Source organism: Oncorhynchus masou, chromosome 13 (assembly GCF_036934945.1).
Source record: "Oncorhynchus masou masou isolate Uvic2021 chromosome 13, UVic_Omas_1.1, whole genome shotgun sequence".
NCBI classification, from domain to species: domain Eukaryota; kingdom Metazoa; phylum Chordata; class Actinopteri; order Salmoniformes; family Salmonidae; genus Oncorhynchus; species Oncorhynchus masou.
The window spans coordinates 23,073,029-23,081,779 of NC_088224.1; positions in this window are offsets into that span (position 1 = coordinate 23,073,029).

Below are 8,751 nucleotides of genomic sequence, written 5' to 3' on the forward strand. Positions count from 1 at the left end.
CCTACAAACCTGACTCAGTTACACCAGCTCTGTCAGGAGGAATAGGCCAAAATTCACCCAACTTATTGTGGGAAGCTTGTGGGAGGCTACCCAAAACGTTTGATCCAAGTTAAACCATTTAAAGGCAATGCTACCAAATACTAATTGAGTGTATGTAAACTTCTGACTCACTGGGAGTGTGATGAAAGAAATAAAAGCTGAAATAAATCATTCTCTTTACTATTATTCTGACATTTCACATTCTTAAAATAAAGTGGTGATCCTAACTGACCGAAGACAGTGAATTTTTACTAGGATTAAATGTTTTTAATTGTGGGAATTGTGGGAAACTGAGTTTAAATGTATTTGGCTAAGGTGTATATAAACTTCCGACTTCAACTGTATATGACTGAATCAAATCAAATCAAACATTAAATGAAGTTTAATTTGATATAGATGATCACAGGAGACTTTTTGATATCATGAAAGCCAATCTGGAAAAGAAATCCGTAACATATCTATTGACATTACATCACTAGGGAATGACCAGTTCCTCATAGCATGTCAAGTCCACAGACAAACATCTCCCATACAGCCCATGGACATATACAGCCATGCGATAGGAGGTCTGGAGACTGGAGACATGGCATTAAATTACATGGAATTACAACTAGCCTACATGACCAGACACACTCTGTTTAGGAATCCTTTTAAACCGACTACATGGTGGTAATTCGGTTACGAACCAAAGTAGGCCTCTTTGACGTGGCTTGAAAGCATACTTTGTGAGCATCTTTGAGATTGCTAGAAAGCATACATTGTGAGCATCTTTGAGATTGCTAGAAAGCATACTTTGTGAGCATCTTTGAGATTGCTAGAAAGCATACATTGTGAGCATCTTTGAGATTGCTATAAAGCATACTTTGTGAGCATCTTTGAGATTTCTAGAAAGCATACTTTGTGAGCATCATTGAGATTGCTAGAAAGCATACTTTGTGAGCATCTTTGAGATTGCTAGAAAGCATTACATTGTGAGCCTCACAAATGGTGCCCTGTTTTGTTTTCTATGGTTGAATTGTTTAATGTTGTGTTAAAGTCAGGAGTAGCATATCTGATTGAATAATAACATTTTGTCTAGAGGGGACATGGCACAGTGAATGTCAAGTCCGTAAAAGGATTAATAAGAAATTGTACAGATTCTATGTACACATACAAAAAGAGCAAACATTCCTGCATCATTTTAGGGCCATGTTTCCATAACTCAGTTGTCTAGTAGTTTTAAATATTTTAGGGGCGATATACAGTATTGACTCTAATAAATGTCGAATGGGAGACATTTATGAGGACATTTCACTCTGGTTGTAAATGGAGAAAGTTCTTATCTTGGTGCCAAAGAGCTTAAACATGGATTTTTTATCTGGCATAATGGTAGGTCCACTGAGACAAGTCTGGGAAAATGTTCCTTTCTGCGAAAAATTAATCCAAAATGAATCGCTATCATAAAAATTCTCTAATGTATTTGATTAGATAGTTAACTTTCTTTGACATACTTTTCTCAGTGCTCTCTTTCACACACACATGTACGCACGCACACGCACGCACACCTACACGCACCCACCCACCCACGCACACACGTACACACATGCACGCACACACATACACGCGCGCGTGTACACGCACACACCTGTGATTAGTCAGGTGAATATCTCTCAGCCCCATGAGATCTTTGCCTGAACATGTTGCCTACTATTATGCTGCCTACTACACTGACCTACAGTCCCAGATCCAGAAGACTGGCTGCCTGGGGCGCAGGTTAGCAATTTTCATCATGAGTGGTCACTAGCAGGTACAGCTAGCGAAATCTGATTTTAAACCCAACCCTAACCACGCTGTTAACCCTAATGCCTAACCCAAACCTTAAATTAAGATCAAAAAGCACATTGTGGCTGTCATGAATTTTTACAATATTGCCAGTTTTGACTTTGCAGCTGACCCATCTAGCGGAAATTGCACAGTTATATCTCCAGGGCAAAATTCTTGATAACAAACGTCAACCTGTGCCTAGGGCTGGAATTTGTCTGAAAGTGTTTGCTCTCTATCTGCCCTCAGGGCAGCCTTTAGGTCTACTCCTGCCCTGGGACTGCTCTGGTCTGCTTACACCTGCCTCTCCACCGACTCATACCTGCCTAGGTCTGGTTACACCTGACACTCCACTGACTCATACCTGCCTAGGTCTGGTTACACCTGACCCTCCACCGACTCATACCTGCCTAGGTCTGGTTACACCTGACTCTCCACCGACTCATACCTGCCTAGGTCTGGTTACACCTGCCTCTCCACCGACTCATACCTGCCTAGGTCTGGTTACACCTGACTCTCCACCGACTCATACCTGCCTAGGTCTGGTTACACCTGACTCTCCACCGACTCATACCTGCCTAGGTCTGGTTACACCTGACTCTCCACCGACTCATACCTGCCTAGGTCTGGTTACACCTGACTCTCCACCGACTCATACCTGCCTAGGTCTGGTTACACCTGACTCTCCACCGACTCATACCTGCCTAGGTCTGGTTACACCTGACTCTCCACCGATTCATACCTGCCTAGGTCTGGTTACACCTGACTCTCCACCGACTCATACCTGCCTAGGTCTGGTTACACCTGACTCTCCACCGACTCATACCTGCCTAAGTCTGGTTACACCTGACTCTCCACCGACTCATACCTGCCTAGGTCTGGTTACACCTGCCTCTCCACCGACTCATACCTGCCTAGGTCTGGTTACACCTGACTCTCCACCGACTCATACCTGCCTAGGTCTGGTTACACCTGACTCTCCACCGACTCATACCTGCCTAGGTCTGGTTACACCTGACCCTCCACCGACTCATACCTGCCTAGGTCTGGTTACACCTGACTCTCCACCGACTCATACCTGCCTAGGTCTGGTTACACCTGACTCTCCACCGACTCATACCTGCCTAGGTCTGGTTACACCTGACTCTCCACCGACTCATACCTGCCTAGGTCTGGTTACACCTGCCTCTCCACCGACTCATACCTGCCTAGGTCTGGTTACACCTGACTCTCCACCGACTCATACCTGCCTAGGTCTGGTTACACCTGACTCTCCACCGACTCATACCTGCCTAGGTCTGGTTACACCTGACTCTCCACCGACTCATACCTGCCTAGGTCTGGTTACACCTGACTCTCCACCGACTCATACCTGCCTAGGTCTGGTTACACCTTTCTATACCTCACTTTTCATACCTGCCCCTGTTCCTCCAAATGTGTATCACCATACTCACAAAGGCTTGTTTGTACATGTCCTGAGTTGTCCTGTTGTGTTCACAAGTGTCTGATTAATAGTGTGCAAAGCCTTAAAGTCCAACTCCTTAATTTGATTGAATCCATTATTTAAACGCTCAAAAAAAGCTGTTAAGATCCTTCTTCTTTTTTAAAAGTGGGCCTTTAAAAGTTGCTTCTCCCATCTTAGAAGGAAAACCCTTTGAAGAACCATTTTTGGTTCCAGGTAAAACCCTATTGCGTTCCATGTAGAACCCGTTCCCCAGAGGGTTCTACATGGAACCAAAAAGAGTTCTACCCCGAACCAAAAAGGATTCTGCTTTGAACCAAAAAGGGTTCTCTTATGGGGACAGCCGAAGAACCCTTTAGGAACCCTTTTTTCTAAGAGTGCAGAATGAGAAAGTATTTGTGATGACACTAACAGGATTCCAAACGACTGTGTGAAATTAAAATTACAGTTAGCAACAAAACACCTGTTCCTGCATGCATTATTATACAGAGGTGACAAATGAGATGATTTCTGTGAAATGTTTCCTTGATGTGAACTAACTGTGACTGAGCGGAATCGCTTGTCATTCACGTTAATGCATCAACAATCAAACGGGCAGATTAGAGGTTTGGCACCATGTGCTTTTTCCTCTTGTAGTGCCCATACGGGTCCATCTGACCTGCAATGACCAGACAGTGAAGGTGGAGACGAAGCTTTATTAACAGCCATCTTCAGAGGCCTTCTAAAAGTAAAAAAGGAATTTTCCATCCATAGAATGATAATTCAATTTCTATTTTAATTCCGTTTCCATGATTCCATCTCTGTTTCTCCACCTCTACAGAAGTAAGTCCCTGTGTGACAGGATACTGGACAGCTTAGCATCCTAAACAATGTAACATTTTATTTTATCCATAATACACCTGTACATTGAGTAGCACAACGAGTCATGCAATCTAGTAGATATTTGTCCACCGCTCATTCCAATGGTTGCACTTTATGGAACTGGAGCATGTCTTACGTTATGGTGAGTCTGCACAGGTATTTTGGAGAGGCACATCATACAGTAAGGACACAAAATATGTTCAACATCACATCTCAACATTTATCATATTTCAACATTTTGCCACGTATAATCTGGTTTTAAACACCCAAATCCCCATGCAGTTAGTTAGTACCACTGTGAGTGAAGATGAATGTGAAGTGATGACATGGCACTGCTCTGCTGTTCACTTGACCCACTTAACACAAAACTTTTACTGCCGGCGTGGTCCACCAGGAAATACGTTCCTCACCCAGGTGTATAGTAGCTCTACTGTATATCTACTAAAACAGACCAGCACGACTTGCTTTGATAATAAATGGTCTGTCACCACAGCAGCTCGCAGGTTGTATATTGTCAACTAAGCAGCAACGACATGCAAGGCCAGGATATGTATGTGGTAAGCAAATCAATCCAGTTTTTGTGTTTCAGAAATGTTCCCAAACAACAATTCTAAAAGAAGTCAGCGCATCAGATTTTTACATTTACAACAAACTGTAATACAGAAAGAAAGGCTTCCTTTTGATATTTTAGAGAAGGAATGCATAGACAGGCATATTCACAAACTAGGCCTAGAGAGATACCTCATAGATACGTTGAGGAAGTGTTGAACATGTAGTGTTAGAACACTATCAAACTAAAATGAGACACAATCTCATTCTGCTGGCTGCAAGATACAGATGTAGGATCTTAATTTGATCACTCTTTTTTTGCTGAGAATTTTCCTGCACATCAGGAAAGGCAAACTTTTATTGTATTTAAGGTTTTAAAAGGCTTCTAAAGTTTGTAATTTCCACTTTAAATTGTCAGACGAAAAATGTATCAACCCTAACACAATATGTCCATTAATTATAATCCACATAATAATTTACATTTCCTGTTGCTGAAGTATTATTTTCCTATTGTAGCAGACAGGCTCAAATTAAGATCCAATCTCTGTAGTTTTTAAATTAACAGCAATCTTGAAAACCATAGTGGAGCTGAAATCTGAAATCTTACAGAGAGACGGATTGATTTGTCTATGACAACAGCCATAGCCCAGCTCCCTAAAGGCTACTGTCTTCCATCTATATGTTCAGCATGTTCTCTGTCTAATCTCAAATCAATTGTACTAGCCTGGACCCAGTTGTATGCTGTCACAATGTAGCCAACTATGACAACTATAGAAAAGTTGACGATACAGTATTGGAACAGGTTACTGTTAGGGTAACCTAACAAGCATTTGGAGAGAGATAGGCTTACATGCTGCCAATAATCACCTATAGCAATTTGTAATAATATTGAGTAACTGAGCACTCATTTATTGCAAGCCTTTCACAAAAGAATGATCATTTTATGGTTTTATTACGATCAAAGAGCAAAAAGTCAAACTCTATTTAACTAAGAAATATAACTGGTTGTTGTTAATGGCTGTTGGTTGTTACTTTATTAATCAAATTTGTCACTTGCGCCGAATACAACAGGTGTAGTAGACCTTACAGTGAAATGCTGAATACAACAGGTGTAGCAGACCTTACAGTGAAAAGCTGAATATAACCGATGTAGGCCATACAGTGAAATGCTGAATACAACAGGTGTAGTAGACTATACAGACGAAAAGCTGAATACAACTGATGTAGGCCATACAGTGAAATGCTGAATACAACAGGTGTAGTAGACCTTGCAGTGAAAAGCTGAATACAACTGATGTAGGCCTTACAGTGAAATACTGAATACAACAGGTGTAGTAGACTTTACAGTGAAATGCTGAATACAACAGGTGTAGTAGACTTTACAGAGAAATGCTGAATACAACAGGTGTAGTAGACTTTACAGTGAAATGCTGAATACAACAGGTGTAGTAGACTTTACAGTGAAATGCTGAATACAACAGGTGTAGTAGACTTTACAGAGAAATTCTGAATACAACAGGTGTAGTAGACTTTACAGTGAAATGCTGAATACAACAGGTGTAGTAGACTTTACAGAGAAATTCTGAATACAACAGGTGTAGTAGACTTTACAGTGAAATGCTGAATACAACAGGTGTAGTAGACTTTACAGTGAAATGCTGAATACAACAAACAGGTGTAGACTTTACAGGGAAATACTGAATACAACAGGTGTAGGCCTTACAGTGAAATACTGAATACAACAGGTGTAGTAGACTTTACAGTGAAATGCTGAATACAACAAACAGGTGTAGACTTTACAGGGAAATGCTGAATACAACAAACAGGTGTAGTAGACTTTACAGTGAAATGCTGAATACAACAGGTGTAGGCTTTACAGGGAAATGCTGAATACAACAAACAGGTGTAGACTTTACAGTGAAATGCTGAATACAACAGGTGTAGTAGACTTTACAGTGAAATGCTGAATACAACAGGTGTAGGCCTTACAGGGACATGCTGAATACAACAGGTGTAGTAGACTTTACAGTGAAATGCTGAATACAACAGGTGTAGGCCTTACAGAGAAATGCTGAATACAACAGGTGTAGTAGACTTTACAGTGAAATGCTGAATACAACAGGTGTAGGCCTTACAGAGAAATGCTGAATACAACAGGTGTAGGCCTTACAGGGACATGCTGAATACAACAGGTGTAGTAGACTTTACAGTGAAATGCTGAATACAACAAACAGGTGTAGGTTTTACAGGGAAATGCTGAATACAACAGGTGTAGTAGACTTTACAGGGAAATGCTGAATACAACAGGTGTAGTAGACTTTACAGTGAAATGCTGAATACAACAAACAGGTGTAGGCTTTACAGGGAAATGCTGAATAGAACAGGTGTAGTAGACTTTACAGTGAAATGCTGAATACAACAGGTGTAGTAGACTTTACAGTGAAATGCTGAATACAACAGGTGTAGGCCTTACAGAGAAATGCTGAATACAACAGGTGTAGTAGACTTTACAGTGAAATGCTGAATACAACAGGTGTAGGCTTTACAGAGAAATGCTGAATACAACAGGTGTAGTAGACTTTACATTGAAATGCTGAATACAACAAACAGGTGTAGGCTTTACAGTGAAATGCTGAATACAACAGGTGTAGTAGACTTTACAGTGAAATGCTGAATACAACAGGTGTAGTAGACTTTACAGTGAAATGCTGAATACAACAGGTGTAGTAGACTTTACAGTGAAATGCTGAATACAACAGGTGTAGGCCTTACAGTGAAGTGCTGAATACAACAGGTGTAGGCCTTACAGAGAAATGCTGAATACAACAGGTGTAGGCCTTACAGTGAAATGCTGAATACAACAGGTGTAGGCCTTACAGTGAAGTGCATACTTACAAGCCCTTAACCAACAATGCAGTTTTAAGAAAAACAAGTGTTAAGAAAGTATTTACTCAAATAAACTGAAGTAAAAAAGAAGAAAGAAAAAACAACAATAAAATAACAGCAAGGGGGTTCGGTTTAGAGTCAATGTGCGGGGGCACAGGTTAGTCGAGGCAATTGAGGTAACATGTACTTGTAGGTAGAGGTAAAGTGACTATGCATAGATAATAAACAGAGTGTAGCAGCAGTGTAAAAAATGTAGGCGGGGGGTTAATGCAAATAGTTTTGGTAGCCATTTGATTAGCTGTTTAGGAGTCTTATGGCTTGTGGGTGGAAGCTGTTAAGAAGACTTTTGGACCTAGACTAGGCACTCAGGTATGACTGGGTTGGCTGGAGTCTGCCTTTTTTTAGGGCCTTCCTCTGACACCGCCTGGTATAGAAGTCCAGGATGGCAGGAAGCTTGGCCCCAGGAAGCTTGGCTTGATGTACTGGGCCGGACGCACTACCTTCTGTAGTGCCTTGTGGTTTGATGGTTCAGCTGTATAACGTTTTGAGGATTTGAGGACCCATGCCAAATCTTTTCAGTCTCCTGAGGGGGGATTATTAATCTGATCTAAGCTAAGAGAACACTGTAGTCTTTCATAGAACTGGCTTGGCTTCACTTTGTATCTCTCTGTTCGTTCTGTGTACAGTAAATGGCTTATGTAAACTCATTATGTAAGCATGACATTGTAACTGACAAGTGAGAATAATTAATTGTATGTGTGTGTGTGTGTGTGTGTGTGCGCGCGCGTGACGGGCACACAGCATAACTCTCCTCAAATGACCTGGTGGTCAGTGTGCTGTGATAGATGTTTGTGAACGTGAGAATGTTAGCCGCGTGACGAACCAGCAGAGTTGCTACAGAACATAGCCTAAAGTACAGTATGCTATGAGGCTATGACAATGTACTCTACATGTCTGTGAATACTGAGCTGTTTGTGACAGATACCTAGGAGTCCATGGTCATCGGATAGGTCAATGTTTATAATGAATTCAAGCCCAATGCCTATTTCTCATTTTCCTCTGCTTGGCCTTCACAGCAGGCTCTTAATCACTTCCTTAATGTGTCCTGGTGTAACGATCTTCGTCTTCATCGGATGAGGAGTAGGAAGGACCAA